Genomic DNA, 17,199 nt, shown 5'->3' with positions numbered 1-17,199 from the left:
CTTCGACGTCATGGCTTGGTTTTTGCTCTGCCATGCACTGTCAACTGTGGGACCTTATATAGACAGGTGTGTGCCTTTCCAAATCATGTCCAATCAATTGAATTTAAGCACAGGTGGACTCCAATCAAGTTGTAGAAACATATCAAGGATGATCAATGGAAACAGGATGCACCTGAGCTCAATTTTGAGTCTCATAGCAAAGGGTCTGAATACTTATGTAAATAAGGTATTTCTGTTTTTATTTTTTATCCATTTGCAAAAAAATCTAAAAACCTGTTTTCACTTTGTCATTATGAGGTATTGTGTGTAGATTAATGAGGAAAAATGTTTATTTAATCCATTTTAGAATAAGGCTGTAACGTAACAAAATGTTACAAACCTTCCAATGACATTATCAATTACAATTAAGAACATAACCCTCTTCTATTTAACTTATTTCATTGCTTCTTTTTGGAAGGGGGTTTGGGAATATGACATGTCTTGGCTTCTCTTGTACACTTCTTTTATTTATTTTGTATTTCATTAGAGAGGTTGTATTTTATCATTTTACTTTTGAACACTTCTTCAAAAGTGGGGGTGGGGGGGGCTGTAACAATGGTGAGTGGTGAATGTCAGGATAGCTACATGGCATGTCTCAGGCTGGACACATTGGCAGTCAGGATCTCTGGTCTCCACCGAGTGTTGTTAACACCCAATGGTTCCCCTTATCCAACAGTCAGTGGAGAAACCAGCTTTCGAGTGTTCAAAGTTAAAACACCTACATTCTTCTGGCTGGCATGGAAGTAGCTAGAGTCTTCAGAGGTGTAAGGATAATTAGGAGTCTGAAACTAGGGTATTTGCTGCAGTGAGAGAGCTGACATGGTACTTCAAAATATATGGTTCGATCTGGTCAACAACTCAGGTTTCAGAATGTCTTGGTCAGCGACTTCACTGGTCCAGAATTAGGAGCTTGTCCTTGGCTGTTTTCAGTGTGGTTTCTGATTTCTGAACAGGAGTGAGGATTCCAACACTGTACATACAGTACCAGTCAAAAGTTTTAGAATACCTACTCATTCAAGGGTTTTTCTTTATTTTTTACTATTTTCTACATTGTAGAATAATAGTGAAGATATCAAAACTATCAAATAACACATATGGAATCATGTAGTAACCAAATAAGTGTTAAACAAATATATTTTATATTTGAGATTCTTCAAAGTAGCCACCATTTGCCTTGATGACAGGTTTACACACTGGTGTTTGCACATTGGTGTTGAATGTATTGTTGTAGTTGAAGGTACCTGAAGGCATCTTTGTTCTCTAGATAGTGTGTTTGTTGTAGTACAGGGAATTCTTCAGTTTTTCCTTATTCCAGAATTATACAGAAAGTGGTTATCCCTTTGTCTGGACATCTTTTAAAGCCAGGGTCTAGTTTGGCGGTACTGAAATTGTGTCTAATGCTGGCCATGGTAGAGTAGCTGTTTGTTCTAGGTTGTTCTGCTTTTTGATCTTGTTCCATATGTTGATGTTTTTGTTATCCAGGGGTTTCCTACTTATATGAGTAATTTGGTGTACTCTTTATGAGTTATTGCTGTTTGGATCGGAGTATTTAGAATTGTAGATTCAATTTCCGTCCAGTTTGAGTTGTGCTCCGGGTTACACAAACAGATCAGTGTATCAAGGTTTGCTGCGTAGTAGTAGTGTCTGACGTTGGGTAGTGACATGCCTCCGTCTTCTTTAGGTAATTTTAATGTTTTTAGTTTAATCCTTAGTTTCTTATTGTTTGAGATTAATTGTGTTATTAGTTTCTCACAGTTTTATAATTATTTATCAGGGATATCTATGAGGAGAGATTGGAATAGAATATGAGCCTTGGTAAGATATTCATTTTTATTGTGTTTATTCTGGATGTCACATTTCTACTAATGTGACTCGGTGCATCCAATGGCAATGTCCGCGATAGGTATAGCGGCGGGTGCAGCTTGTACATTTCACAGCTGGGGGGGGGTAAAGATAAAAAGACACCAGGCAGGGGCCACTTCAGACTGCGGCCCGCTAACCGCTGCCCCTACATGGGTTTTTGATTGGTGGCCAACCACAGTCTCAAAACAGGATATCTGAGCCACGGCCAAAGCAGCAACACTTAAGCTACTGGCAACTGCAAGATGCCCAGGTTTAGACAGGACAGAAGTGCGTCAGGCTGTGGTGCTTTCAGAGAATAGATGTATTAGATGTGTCAGAAATCACTCCCATAAATAAGACCTAGCTGATCATTTTAGAAGAGTCTGACTTCATTGTAGTCCTCAAGGAATAACTAAAAGTGTGTTTAGCTGACCCAAATTATGGAGATATTGCTGTGGAAGGCATGTTGGCAACAGCTCGGAAATATGAAAGAACAACAAATATGTTTTTGATTACCAGTAAGGGGTTTCACAGGAATGTCCAATAAACTGGTCATGTTAACATTGCAATCTGGGCCCCTTGAAGTTTACATTTGATAACCCATCTTTTCACGTTTCAAGAATTCATGACTCGGTCCATGAAACGATGATGTCAAAAAACAACATTGTCAAAAATAGAAAGAATCGTAACTCCTACTCTGTCCCGTCCCTTTCATGTTGGTACTCAATATACCTTTGTTCAACATTACATCAAAGGAAAACATTATCCAGTGACTCTTTTGCAAAAAGATAAGCTTCACAACATATGATGCTTATGTCAATACATTGCAGTCAATGGGAAAAGATGAGTGTCAACCTATTGACACTTACAGTACCTTCGGAAAGTATGCATACCCCTTGACATTTTCCACATTTTGTTGTGTTACAGCCTGAATTCGAAATGGATGAAATTGATGTTTTTTCTTACTCATCTACCCACAATACCCCATAATGACAAAGTGAAAACATGTTTTTATACATTTGTGCAAATTGATTGAAAATGAAATACAGAAATATCTAATTTACATAAGTATTCACACCGCTGAGTCAACAATACATGTTAGAATCACCTTTGGCAGCGATTACAGCTGTGAGTATTTCTGGATAAGTCTCTAAGAGCTTTGCACACCTGGATTGTACAATATTAGCACATTATTATTTTTTTAATTCTTCAATCTTCGTCAAGTTGGCTGTTGATCATCGCTAGACAGCAATTTTCAGCTCTTGCCATAGATTTACAAGGCGATTTTAGTCAGAACTGTAACTAGGCCACTCAGGAACATTCAATGTCGTCTTGGTAAGCAACTCCAGTGTATATTTGGCCTTGTGTTTTAGGTTATTATCCTGCTGAAAGGTGAATGTCTCCCAGTGTCTGTTGGAAAGCAGACTGAACCAAGTTTTCCTCTAGGATTTTGCCTGTGCTTAGCTCCATTCCGTTTATTTTTTCTCCCCCCCAAAAAACTCCCTAGTCCTTGCTGATGACAAGCATACCCATAACATGATGCAGCCACCACCATGCTTGAAAATATGAAGAGTGGTACTCAGTGATGTGTTGTGTTGGATTTGCCCTAAACAAAACACTTTGTATTCAGGACTTAAAGTTAATTTCTTTGCCACATTTTTTGCAGTTTTATTTTAGTGCCTTGTTGCAAACAGGATATTGCAAACACAATATTTTTATTCTGTACAGGCTTCCTTCTTTTCATTCTGTCATTTAGGTTAGTATTGTGGAGTAACTAGAAAACTCCTCAGTTTTCTCCTATCACAGCCATTTCATATTTCCGAGCTGTTGCAAACATGCCATCCACAGCAATATCTCCATCATACAGGAACTTGAGTCCTTCTGTTCACCCGACCTAAATATCTCACAATCAAATGCCGACAGGACGACTGGACCGCAGTGGAGAAGGTGGAAAGCTTCAAGTTCCTTGGCGTACACATCACGACAAACTGAAATGGTACACACACGCAGACAGTGTGGTGAAGAAGGCACAACAGAGCCTCTTCAACCTCAGGAGGCTGAAGAAATTCTGCTTAGCACCTAAAACCGTCACAAACTTTTACAGATGCACAATTGAGAGCATCCTGTTGGGCTGTATCACCGCCTGGTACGGCAGCTGCACCACCCACAACCGCAGGGCTCTCCAGAGGGTGGTGCGGTCTGCCGAACGCATTACCGGGGGCAAACTACCCGCCCTCCAAGACACATACAGCACCCGATGTCACAGGAAGGCCAAAAAGATCATCAAGGACATCAACCACCCGAGCCACTGCCTGTTCACCCCGCTATCATCCAGAAGGCGAGGTCAGTACAGGTGCATCAAAGCTGGGACAGAGAGACTGAAAATCAGCTTCTATCTCAAGGTCATCAGACTGTTAAATAGCCATCACTAGCACATTAGAGGCTGCTGCTGCCTATTGAAATCACTGGCCACCAGTCACTTTAATAATGTTTACATATCTTGCACTACTCATCTCATATGTATATACTGCATTCTATTCTATAATATTCTACTGTATCTTAGTCCATGCCGCTCTGTCATTGCTTGTCCATGTATATATTCTTAAATCCCATTCCTTACTAGTTTTGTGTGTATTGGGTATATGTTGTGAAATTGTTAGATATTACTTGTTAGATATTACTGCACTGTCGGAGCTAGAAGCACAAGCATTTCACTACACCCGCTATAACATCTGCTAAACACGTGTATGTGACAAATTAAATTTGATTTGATTTGATTTGAACTCTAACTGTTTTAAAGTCACCATTGGCTTCATGGTGAAATCCCTGAGCGGTTTCCTTCCTCTCCGGCAACTGAGTTAGGAAGAACGCCTGTATCTTTGTAGTGACTGAGTACATTGATACACCATCCAAACTGTAATGAATAACTTCACCATTCACCTTACAGATAATTGTATGTGTGGGGTACAGAGATGAGGTAGTCATTCAGAAATCATGTTAACCACTATTATTGCACACAGAGGGAAAGGGTATACCTAGTCAGCTGCACAACTGAATGCATTCAACTGAAATGTGTCTTCCGCATTTAACCCCTCTGAATCAGAGAGGTGCGGGGGGCTGCCTTAATCGACATCAAGGTCATCGACACCCGGGGAGCAGTTGTTGTTGGGGGTTAACTGCCTTGCTCAAGGGCAGAACAGAAGATTTTCCACTAGGCTAACTGCCGCCCAAGAGTGAGTCTGTGCAACTTATTATGTGACTTGTTAAGCAAATATTTACTCCTGAACTTATTTAGGCTTGCCAAAACAAAGGGGTTGAATACTTATTAACTCAAGAAATTTCAGCTTTTCATTTTTTAAAATTAATTTGTAAACATTTGTAAAAACATACTTCCACTTTGACATTATGGGGTGTAGGCCAGTGACACAAAATCTCAATTTATTCCATCTTAAATTCAGGCTGTAAGGGCCCGATTCCTACCCTAGTTAAGCATGCATAAATGGAATGTAATTCCCTTTTTATGCACTTTTCTCTCTATGTGTATTCTGACCTTGAATTTAAGCATGAGAATAGCATGCTATTCAGCTGCTATTCACTTTGTGTGGGGATTGAATAAATTAAGGTGTGGCGGAGGTGTGTCTACAGATAGATATTCTGACCTAATTCCCTAATAATTCCACCACCTTTACGCGCAAGGAAACCATGAATAAGGTCTAGCGAAACTACCTGTTCCATGTGGAAAAAGTACCTATTTTATTTTTTCCAATAGAGATAACACCATTGGGCCTCCCGAGTGGTGCAGCGGTATAAGGCACTGTATCGCCGTGCTTGAGGTGTCACTACAGACCTGGGTTCGATCCCAGGCTGTGTCATAGCTGGCCGTGACTGGGAGACCCATGATGCAGCGCACAATTGGCCCAGTGTCTTCTGGGTTAGGGGAGGTTTTGGCCAGCCGGGATTTCCATGACCCATTGCGCTCTAGTGACGCCTTGTGTCGGGCCGGGTGCCTGCAACCTGACTTCAGTCGCCAGCTGGACGGTGTTTCCTCCGACAAATTTTTGCGGCTGGCTTCCAGGTTAAGCGAGCAGTGCGGATTAGCATAGTCGCAGGAAGAAAGGGGTGCTGCAGCACCCCCTGAAAAATCTTAATTTAAAATATACTGTATATGAATAAAGAAATATATATATACAGTATTTGAAAAATATGTTTTTTCAAAAAAGTAGCGCACTGGACCTTTACTAATATTAGCGGACCGAAATAGATGTCTGTAGCGCGGGCAAAAAATGTTTTTCAGCATCTCTGCTTTGGCAAAAAATATCGTTGTATAATTAAGAACAGTATCTTGCAGGATTCAATAGTTGGAATTGTAAGAGTTGTTGCCCTGTCCCTTTCTCTGCGATTGTCATTCTAATGGAATCCAGAAAGAGCAAAACTCTGTGCTCAAACATTTACATCAAAAAGTGCAACGTTATAGGCAAAGACACAAAATATCCACATCAAATTAAATATTTTTCTTAATCAAATAACATGGAAAACAACCACTTTTTTATCCAGTATTAATTGACCATCCTTACAAACCACTTAATGTAAATGTACGTTACTGTATTGTACATAGGCTTTTCATCTATGTTTGGTACATGTAGACTTTCCATCACCATGAAGAAAAACAATGCACAATATAGTAATTCAGTACATTGAGACATCAAGTGATTTGTGATGAGGTGATGATGTGGCTCAGTTGGTAGAGCATGGCGCTTGCAACGCTCGGGTTGTGGGTTTGATTCCCACAGTGGACCAGTATGAAAATGTATACACTCACTACTGTAAGATGCTCTGGACAAGAGCATTTACTAAAATGTTCAAGGAATGAATGGACCATTTCAGTTTACACTACCGGTCAAAATCTTAGAACACCTACTCATTCAAGGGTTTTCTTTATTGTTACTATTTTCTACATTGTAGAATAATAGTGAAGACATCAAAACTATGAAATAACACATATGGAATCATGTAGTAACCAAAAAAGTGTTAAACAAATCAAAATAGATTCTTCAACTCTTGGCATTTTCTCAACCAGCTTCATAAGGTAGTCACCTGGAATGCATTTCAATTAACAGGTGTGCCTTCTTAAAACTTGATGAAGCTATCCCTATTTGGTAAATGACCAAGTCCATATTATGGCAAGAACAGCTCCAATAAGCAAAAATAAACTCTCATGAGGACCGCCACAGGAATGGAAGACCCAGAGTTACCTCTGCTGCAGAGGATAAGTTCATTAGAGTTACCAGCCTCAGAACTTGCTGCCAAAATAAATGCTTCACAGAGTTCAAGTAACATACACATCTCAACATTAACTGTTCAGGAGAGACTGTGTGAATCAGGCCTTCGTGGTCGAATTGCTACAAGGAAACCACTACTAAAGAACACCAATAAGAAGAAGAGACTTGATTGGGCCAGGAAAAATTAGCAATGGACATTAGACCGGTGGAAATTTGTCCTTTGGTCTGGAGTAGAATTTGGAGATTTTTGGTTCCAACCTCCATGTCTTTGTGAGACACGGTGTGGGTGAATGGATGATCTCCGCATGTGTATCTCCCACCGTAAAGCATGGAGGAGGAGGTGTTATGGTGTGGGGGTACTTTGCTAGTTACACTGTCTGTGATGTATTTAGAATTCAAGGCACACTTAACCAGCATGGCTACCACAGCATTCTGCAGCGATACACCATCCCATCTGGTTTGGGCTTAGTGGGACTATCATTTGTTTTTCAACAGGACAATGACCCAACACACCTCCAGGCTGTGTAAGGGCTATTTTACCAGGAAGGAGAGTGATGGAATGCTGCATCAGATTACCTGGCCTCCACAATCCCCTGACCTCAACCAAATTGAGATGGTTTGGAATGAGTCGGACCGCAGAGTGAAGGAAAAGCAGCCAACAAGTGCTCAGCATATGTGGGAACTCCTTCAAGACTCCTAAAAACCTGTTTTTGCTTTGTCATTATGGGGTATTGTCTGTAGATTGATGAGGTGAAAAAAACTATTTAATCCATTTTAGAATAAGGCTGTAACGTAACAAAATGTGGAAAAAGTCAAGGGGTCTGAATACTTTCCAAATGCACTGTATATCAAGCAAGTATTTTTATATTCCAAAAGTATTATCAGATTAACTGCTTAGTACAGATAATTATCAGACTCAAGTTACAAATGCTGGTAAACACTCAAACACAAATACATTCAGTTTTAATGTTTTCACAAATGTAGTGCCTTTACTAGTCCTGTATTAGCGGACCAATAAATACATCTTCCGATTTAGGAAGATATATCTTCCCCCATCGGCGAAAAAAAATCGCAGCACCCCCACCCCCAAACTACTTCCCGCAGCTATGGTTCCATAGTTAGTGTAGGAAATAGATGAGGGAGAGTATAGCCTACTATTATACACTATTCTCCCTATTATAATTCTACAGTGCCTTGCAAAATTATTCATCCCCCTTGGCGTTTTTCCTATTTTGTTGCATTACAACCTGTAATTTAAATTGATTTTTATTTGGATTTCATGTAATGGACATACACAAAATAGTCCAAATTGGTGAAGTGAAATGAAAATAAAATTCTAAAAAATAAATAACGGTAAAGTGGTGCGTGCATATGTTTTCACCCCCTTTGCTATGAAGCCCCTAAATAAGATCTGGTGCAACCAATTACCTTCAGAAGTCACATAATTAGTTAAATAAAGTCCACCTGTGTGCAATCTAAGTGTCACATGATCTCAGTATATATACACCTGTTCTGAAAGGCCCCAGAGTCTGCAACACCACTAAGCAAGGGGCACCACCAAGCAAGCGGCACCATGAAGACCAAGGAGCTCTCCAAACAGGTCAGGGCCATATTTGTGGAGTAGTACAGATCAGGGTTGGGTTATAAAACAATATCCGAAACTTTGAGCATCCCACGGAGCACCATTAAATCCGTTATTAAAAAATTGAAAGAATATGGCACCACAACAAACCTGCCAAGAGAGGGCCTTCCACCAAAACTCACAGACCAGGCAAGGAGGGCATTAATCAGAGAGGCAACAAAGAGACCAAAGATAACCCTGAAGGAGCTGCAAAGCTCCACAGCGGAGATTGACGTATCTGTCCATAGGACCACTTTAAGCCGTATACACCACAGAGCTGGGCTTTAAGGAAGAGTTAGGGTTGAGCCAGAATGTGGACAAGAAGCTAGTGTTAGGGTTATGGCTAGGGTTAGGGTTGAGCCGGGAGTGGATATGAAGCTAGGGTTACTGTTAGGGCCTCAACCCTAACCTTCATCAAATAACAATTAATTAATTCACCCCTCCCCCCACTACAGGCAGAAAGGTAGGTCTCATTTAATGTGCTGTTGAGTTACATCCGCAGAGCTGTTGAGGCTAGATAAAATTACCGACAGCCCTCACATAACCATGACGCCCCCAATGACTGCAATGAGCTAGCTAACTGTCCTTCCACACAACCCATTGTGACCTTATTCCTTAAGAGTCTATTGACGCACCCGTGCATCAATCTAAGTAACAGTAAAATCCCCATCAAAATCTGTCATTTTAGGCTAGAGATATCAGGTTATCTGCATGGGCTGCGTCTCAATCCACCACATCCGCCTATGTCGGCCTTCCACATCTGCGGTGGAAGGTGGCCGAGCTACAGCAGTGTTTGTCAGACCATGAGACATCTAGAAAATCGGTCTTCTCATGTCTGTAGCGTCCGAACGGTTTGGCCTAGAAAAACTATTATGACCACTCTATGGAAAGGGCAGACTCTCACGATGGTGTTCTCCATTTCTACGACCCCCACAAGTGTCACGGGACTTGTCCAGTGCTTAATTTGCACAGGATCCGGCACCTCTCTGTTTTGGACTGTTTTGTTCCGGAAACTATTTGTCCGGATCCGGTACCTCTTGTGGCATGAAAAATAATTGTCACTTTTTGCAATGTAAAAATTATAGTTAACAGAATCAAAGTTAATTAATTAATTATCCTGCCCCTCCCCCCCGTGACAGAACTATAATGAGATTCACTTTCTATGATCTCTCTCTCTACTCTCATGGGCATGAGCCTGCAACTCTCATCTCTCCAGCATTGTACTTCATAATTTATTTCCTTATAGAGCAGCGCAAAGGGTTCTGGAGGAGCTCCAGCACGCTTGTTAAATTGAAATAAATTTGCCAAAGTTATATAGTTACTGCTGTCTGTTCAGAAATAAATTAAATAATTCAGAATAGCCTACTACACCATGAGAAATCCTACACTTTAGCCACAGAGTATAAATAGCTTATTTTAAAAATAACCTAGCTGTGGAGTGTAGCCCAATAACAAGGCATGGCCTACAGTCGGGAACACACAGCAAATATGTCAGTGAACAAACAGCATGCAGACAAAACTGGCCTTTTGCAATATTTCAACAGTCTACAATCGCAGGAAAACACAAGTTGGAAAGCAAATGGCTCCTGCTGAAAAGAGAAGACTCTAATCTGTCAGCTGTAGGCTACCAGAATATTTGATGAAATTGTCTTCCAAATATTGTTTTACAAAGTAAAGCAAGAGAGAGAGAGAGAGAGAGAGAGTATTTTGGCACGAGCGCATATATCATCACCAGAGAGTGAGCTGCGCATTATTGGGTGAGTAAGTGAAACTGGAAATCATTTTCAGGACTATGTTGTAGCATACAATATGTCTCCACACACCTAAACCTAGGCCATTGATGGATTCAAGAAAAGGTTGTTTTCATTATCTCGGATTCTCAGTTTGTCAGTGTCAAAGTAGCCTGTCATTTCAATCAGTTGTGTGCAGTATTATGGTGCTTTCAAGACAACTGGGAACTCTGTAAAAAAACGAGGTTGAATCATGACATCAGTGATCTTCAGGTCAGAAAGTCGGAGTTCTAGAAAGAGGCCAGAGTTCCCCACTTGAAATTCCAAGTTGGATGACTGTTCAAAACAAATTTTCCCAGTCGGAGCTCGTTTTTTCCCGATTTCCCAGTTGTCATGAACGCACAGAAGTCGGAAGATGGAGATTTCCTAGATCTGAGTTCCCAGTTGTTTTGAACGCAGCATTAAAAAAGATAATGCCAAAGTCTCCAGTCATATAGAAGTGCATAAAATTAGTTTATAAAAGTCCAACAATTTCCCGGACCCTAGCCCACAAAGAATGTTTCCCAGATTTTTCACCTAGTCGGCTCGGGAATTAGAACCAGCGACCTTTCGGTTACTGGCACAACGCTCTTACCCACTAAGATACCTGCCGCTCTATCCTCCTGATTCCTGCTTATAAGCAAAAACTAAAGCAGGAAGCACCAGTGACTCGGTTAATAAAATAATGGTCAGATTACGCAGATGTTAAGCTACAGGACTGTTTTGCTAGCACAGACTGGAACATGTTCCGGGATTCTTCAGATAGCATTGAGGAGTACACCACATCAGTCACTGGCTTCATCAATAAGTGCATCGATGACGTCGTCCCCACAGTGACCATATGTACATACCCCAACCAGAAGCCACGGATTACAGGCAACATCCTGAAGGGCTGAAGGGTAGAGCTGCCGCTTTCAAGGAGCGGGACTCTAACCCGGATGCTTATAAGAAATCCCACTATGCCCTCCGACGAACCATCAAACAGGCAAACGTGACCAAGACAAAGGAGATGATTGTGGACTACAGGAAAAAAAAGAGGACTGAGCACGCCCCCATTCTCATCGACGGAGTTGTAGTGGAACAGGCTGAGAGCTTCAAGTTCCTTGGTGTCCACATCACCAACAAACTATCATGGTCCAAACACACCAAGACAGTCGTGAAGAGGGCACAACAAAGCCTATTCCCCCTCAGGAGACTGAAAAGATTTGGCATGGGTCCTCAGATCCTCAAAAAGTTCTACAGCTGCACCATCGACAGCATCCTGACTGGTTGCATCACCGCCTGGTATGGCAACTGCTCGGCCTCCGACCGCAAGGCACTACAGAAGGTAGTGCGTACGGCCCAGTACATCACTGGGGCCAAGCTTCCTGCCATCCAGGACCTCTATACCAGGTGGTGTCAGAGGAAGGCCCTCAAAATGTTCAAAGACCAGCCACCCTAGTCATAGACTGTTCTCTCTGCTACTGCACGGCAAGCGGTACCGGAGCGCCAAGTCTAGGTCCAAAAGGCTTCTCAACAGCTTCTACCCCCAAGCCATAAGACTCCTGAACAGCTAATCATGGCTACCCGGACTACTTGCACGGCCCCCCCACCCCCACCCCCACCCCATCTTTTTTACGCTGTTGCTACTCTGTTAATAATTTATGCATAGTCACTTTAACTCTACCCACATGTACATATTACCTCAACTACCTCAACTAGCCGGTGCCCCCGCACATTGACTCTGCACCGGTACCCCCCTTTATATAGCCTCCCTACTGTTATTTTATTTGACTTCTGCTCTTTTTTTCTCAACACTTTTTTGTTGTTGTTGTTTTATTGTACATTTTATAAAAACATAAATGCACTGTTGGTTAAGGGCTGTAAGTAAGCATTCCACGGTAATGTCTACACCTGTTGTATTCGGCGCATGTGGCAAATAACATTTTATTTGATTTGATTTATTCACATCCCATGACTTTTCCACATTTTGTTGTGATACAGCCTGAATTTAAAATTGATAAAATTGAGATTCTTTGTCACAATCCATTTTGGAAAATAATTTCTGTTCCATCCTGTTTGCAACAAGGCACTAAACTAATACTGCAATAAATGTAGCAAAGCAATAAACTTTTTGTCCTGAATACAAAGTGTTATGTTTGGGGCAAATCCAATACAACACATTACTGAGTATCACTTTCCATATTTTCAGGCATAGTGGTGGCTGTATCATGTTATGGGTATGCTTGTAATCGTTAAGGACTGAGGAGTTTTTCAGTATAAAAATAATCTAAATAGAGCTAAGCACAGGCAAAATCCTAGAGGAAAACCTTGTTCAGTCTGCTTTCCACCAGACACAGAGATTAATTCACCTTTCAGCAGGACAATAACCTAGAACACAAGGCCAAATCTACACTGGAGTTGCTTACCAAGAAGACAGTGAAAGTTCCTGAATAGCCGAGTTACAGTTTTGACTTAAATCTGCTTAAAAATATATGGCAAGACCTGAAAATGGTTGTCTAGCAATGATCAACAACTAATTTGACAGAGCTTGAAGAATTTTGAAAATAATAATGGCAAATATTGCACAATCCAGGTGTGGAAAGCTCTTAGACTTACCCAGAAAGACTCACAGCTGTAATTTTTGTCATTTAGCAGACACTCTTATCCAGTGTTTTTTTTATTTACAAATTGTATAATTTTCTTCAACTTTGACATTGCAGAGTATTTTGTGTAGATTGTTGACAAAAAATTACAATTAAATCCATTTTCATTCCACTTTGTAACACAACAAAATGTGGAAAAAGTTAAGGGGTGTGAATACTTTCTGAAGGAACTGTAAGTATCAATTGGTTGACACTAATCTTTTCCCATTGACTGCTTTGTATTGACATAAGCGTAAACCCTGTGACACTCATCTTTTCCCATTGACTGCAATGTATTGACATAAGCTTCATGTGCTGTGAAGATATTTTTGCAAAAACGTCACAAGATGTGTTTTTGAGGCTGATAATGGGCTGCTTTGTTTTTGATTAGAGAGGGTCATCTTTCACCCTTGCCTTGGCATAGCTTCCTGTTGATCTAGCTACCTTGTCTATCTCCTCCCTCAGTCTTTATTCAGGGTGCCATGACACCTCAGACCTTTTTATTGCCCAAGGCCAGTATGCTTGTTGTGTTCTGTCTCTGCCCAGTGTTAACTTTGTCCGTTTTTATTTTGTTTATTCAGTTATTTATTTACACTCTGCTCTGTGGATGACCTTCCGTCTATGCTGAAAATAAGCTTGGTTCATTTGAATGACGTCATAGTGGAGAATCTACAACTGACAAACGGACAATTATCCTGTGATGTTACAGATATAGAAGATATTGTAGGCCTACATCAAACAACACTTTTTTCTTTATTTTTTAAAGGAAAAATGGAGTTCCTATTTTATTGTTCATTGACGGGACCGATACATAGTAAGTAAAGTGTGAAAGGTCAATACAGAGAGGATTTAAGGGCACAGACAGTCAGCTGAGCTGGGGCTCAAACCCCCTGCCGCCAAAGGTGTATGTGAGGTCCGGAGTCAGGAGCTTAGACCACTACACCAGAATCCTGCACAACACACCACTTATTAATTTGATTTTCAGGTCTTGCTAAGCTGCCGAGACCCTGCCATGCCTCTCCACCCACCCTCCCCTCTGCCCCCTTCTCCGCCTACAGTAGCCTAACCTGAGACTAATCCAGATCACTTTCCCAAAACTGGTGCCCCTAAAAGGGATTAAGGAGATTAACCTATCGCTTTAGCTGAATTTCACTGACTCTTCTCCAAGCCTGGCGGCTCCCTGTCTGCTTTATTGAGTCTTCAAACATGATGGGTTCAACGGGAACAAGCAGCATGGGTTGAGCTGCCTCTGTAAATTGCTGGAATAAGACACTATCAAAGCAATTCAAAGACTGATCAATCTTGTGTTGTTAAAATGTCAGCATTTGACCAAAACACTACCCTGAAACACAGACATAGGATGTCCCAGGACAGGTTTGAAGGTGGCAATGACTACAGATACAGAGACAAAAGCTGAGAAGTTTTAACAGTTCATTGGACAGTTCATTGAACCCCTTTGACTGTGACACTCTGGCTCCATGGACTTTATTATTGAGCCAGGGTTGTTCATTTTCCTTGTTTGGGTGTATTTCTATGTTGGGTATTCTGGTTGTTTCATTTCTATGTGTGGTGATTGTTCGTGATTATTCAGGTGACTCCCAATCGGAGGTAACGAGTGACAGCTGTCGGCTCGTTATCTCTGATTGGGAGCCATATTTATACTGTGTGTTTTCTCGTGGGTATTGTGGGTTTTTGTTCCAGGTTCAGTCATAGTCACTGTAGGACTTCACTATCGTCATTTGTTTGTTGTTTTCGTGGTTGCTTTTATTTAAATAAAGTCATCATGTTCACTCCACGCGCTGCGTATTGGTCCGTTTCCTCAGACGATCGTGACAGAAAAACCCACCGTAAAAGGACCAAGCAGCGTGTCCAGGAGCAAGACAGCTGGACATGGGAGGAGGCGCCGGGTAAGGAGATCGAGAGGCTGGCGATGGCCCAGGTGGGCAAATCGTGGTCCTGGGAGGACATGCTCGGGGGCAAGGGACCTTGGGGGAGAATCAAGGCCCTGGCGAGAGAGGAGCAACGGCGTCAGCAGGGCCATCGTTGGAAGGACGAGAGGCAACCCCAAAAAAATTTTTTGGGGGGGCACATGGCTTGGGCGGCTGGGCAGCAGGAGGCTGCCACAGGGAGAAAAGGAGAGAAGGCTAACGGAGTACGGGAGCCATTGGCGAGTAGAGGGAGGGAAGTGTTTGTGGCACGGCGTGAAAGACTGATGTGTGTTGCCAGTCCGGTCCGGCCCGTTCCTGATCCTCGGTTGAGGCCAGTGGTGTGTGTTCCCGGTACGGACCGGCCTGTTCCTACTCACGCACCAGGGATAAGGTGCGCTTCGCCAGCCCGGCCCGGCCTGTTCCGGCCACTCGCACCAGGGATACGGTGCGCGTCACCAGCCCAGCCCGGCCTGTTCCTACTCCACGCACCAGGGATACGGTGCGCCGCCAGCCCGGCCCGGCCTGTTCCGGCCACTCGCACCAGGGATACGGTGCGCGTCGCCAGCCCAGCCCGGCCTGTTCCTGCTCCACGCACCAGGGATACGGTGCGCCGCCAGCCCGGCCCGGCCTGTTCCGGCCACCCGCACCAGGGAGACGGTGCGCGTCGCCAGCCCAGCCCGGCCTGTTCCTGCTCTCCGCACTAGGCCTTATGTGCGTCCCCCAGGGTCCAGCATGCCCTGTTGCTGCTCTCCGCACTAGGCCTTATGTGCGTCCCCAGGGCCAAGCATGCCCTGTTGCTGCTTCCCGCACTAGCCCTGAGATGCGTGTCCTCAGCCCGGTACCTCCAGTTCCGGCACCACGCATCAGGCCTACGGTGCGTCCCCAGGGCCAAGCATGCCCTGTTGCTTCTCCCCGCACTAGCCCTGAGATGCGTGTCCTCAGCCCGGTAACTCCAGTTCCGGCACCACGCACCAGGCCTACGGTGCGCCTCAGACGGCCAGAGTCTGCCGTCTGCCCAACGGGGCCTGAACTGTCCGTCTGCCCAACGCCGTCTGAACTGCCCGTCTGCCCAACGGCGCCTGAACTGCCCGTCTGCCCAACGGCGCCTGAACTGTCCGTCTGCCCAACGCCGTCTGAACTGCCCGTCTGCCCAACGCCGTCTGAACTGTCCGTCTGCCCAACGCCGTCTGAACTGCCCGTCTGTACTGAGCCTGCAAAGCCGCCCGTCTGCCATGAGCCTTCAGAGCCGTCCGCCAGACCGGAGCCGCTAGAGCTCTCCGCCAGACAGGATCAGCCAGAGCCTTCCGCCAGACAGGATCAGCCAGAGCCTTCCGCCAGACAGGATCAGCCAGAGCCTTCCGCCAGACAGGATCAGCCAGAGCCTTCCGCCAGACAGGATCAGCCAGAGCCTTCCGCCAGACAGGATCAGCCAGAGCCTTCCGCCAGACAGGATCAGCCAGAGCCTTCCGCCAGACAGGATCAGCCAGAGCCTTCCGCCAGACAGGATCAGCCAGAGCCTTCTGCCAGACAGGATCAGCCAGAGCCTTCTGCCAGACAGGATCAGCCAGAGCCTTCCGCCAGCCAGGATCCGCCAGAGCCGTCCAGCCAGGATCCGCCTGAGCCAGCCAGCCAGGATCCGCCAGCTAGTCAGGTACTGTCCCTTAGCCCGGTGCTGCCCCTTAGTCCGGTGCTGCCCCTTAGTCCGGTGCTGCCCCTTAGCCCGGTGCTGCCCCCTTAGCCCGGTGCTGCCCCTTAGTCCGGTGCTGCCCCTTAGTCCGGTGCTGCCTCTAAGTCCGGTGCTGCCCCTTAGTCCGGTGCCGCCCCTTAATCCAGGTGGGTTTAGTTGGGGGGTGGTCATGTGGAGGGGGCTACGGAAGCGGATAGTGACTAAGGTGGGGTGGGGACCACGACCTGGACCAGAACCGCCACCATGGACAGACGCCCACCCAGACCCTCCCCTAGACTGTATGCTGGTGCGCCCGGAGTGCGCACCTTTAGGGGGGGGTACTGTGACACTCTGGCTCCATGGACTTTATTATTGAGCCAGGGTTGTTCATTTTCCTTGTTTGGGTGTATTTCTATGTTGGGTATTCTGGT

This window comes from Coregonus clupeaformis, chromosome 9 (genome assembly GCF_020615455.1).
Source record: "Coregonus clupeaformis isolate EN_2021a chromosome 9, ASM2061545v1, whole genome shotgun sequence".
NCBI lineage: Eukaryota > Metazoa > Chordata > Actinopteri > Salmoniformes > Salmonidae > Coregonus > Coregonus clupeaformis.
Note: the sequence above shows the minus strand (reverse complement) of the source record.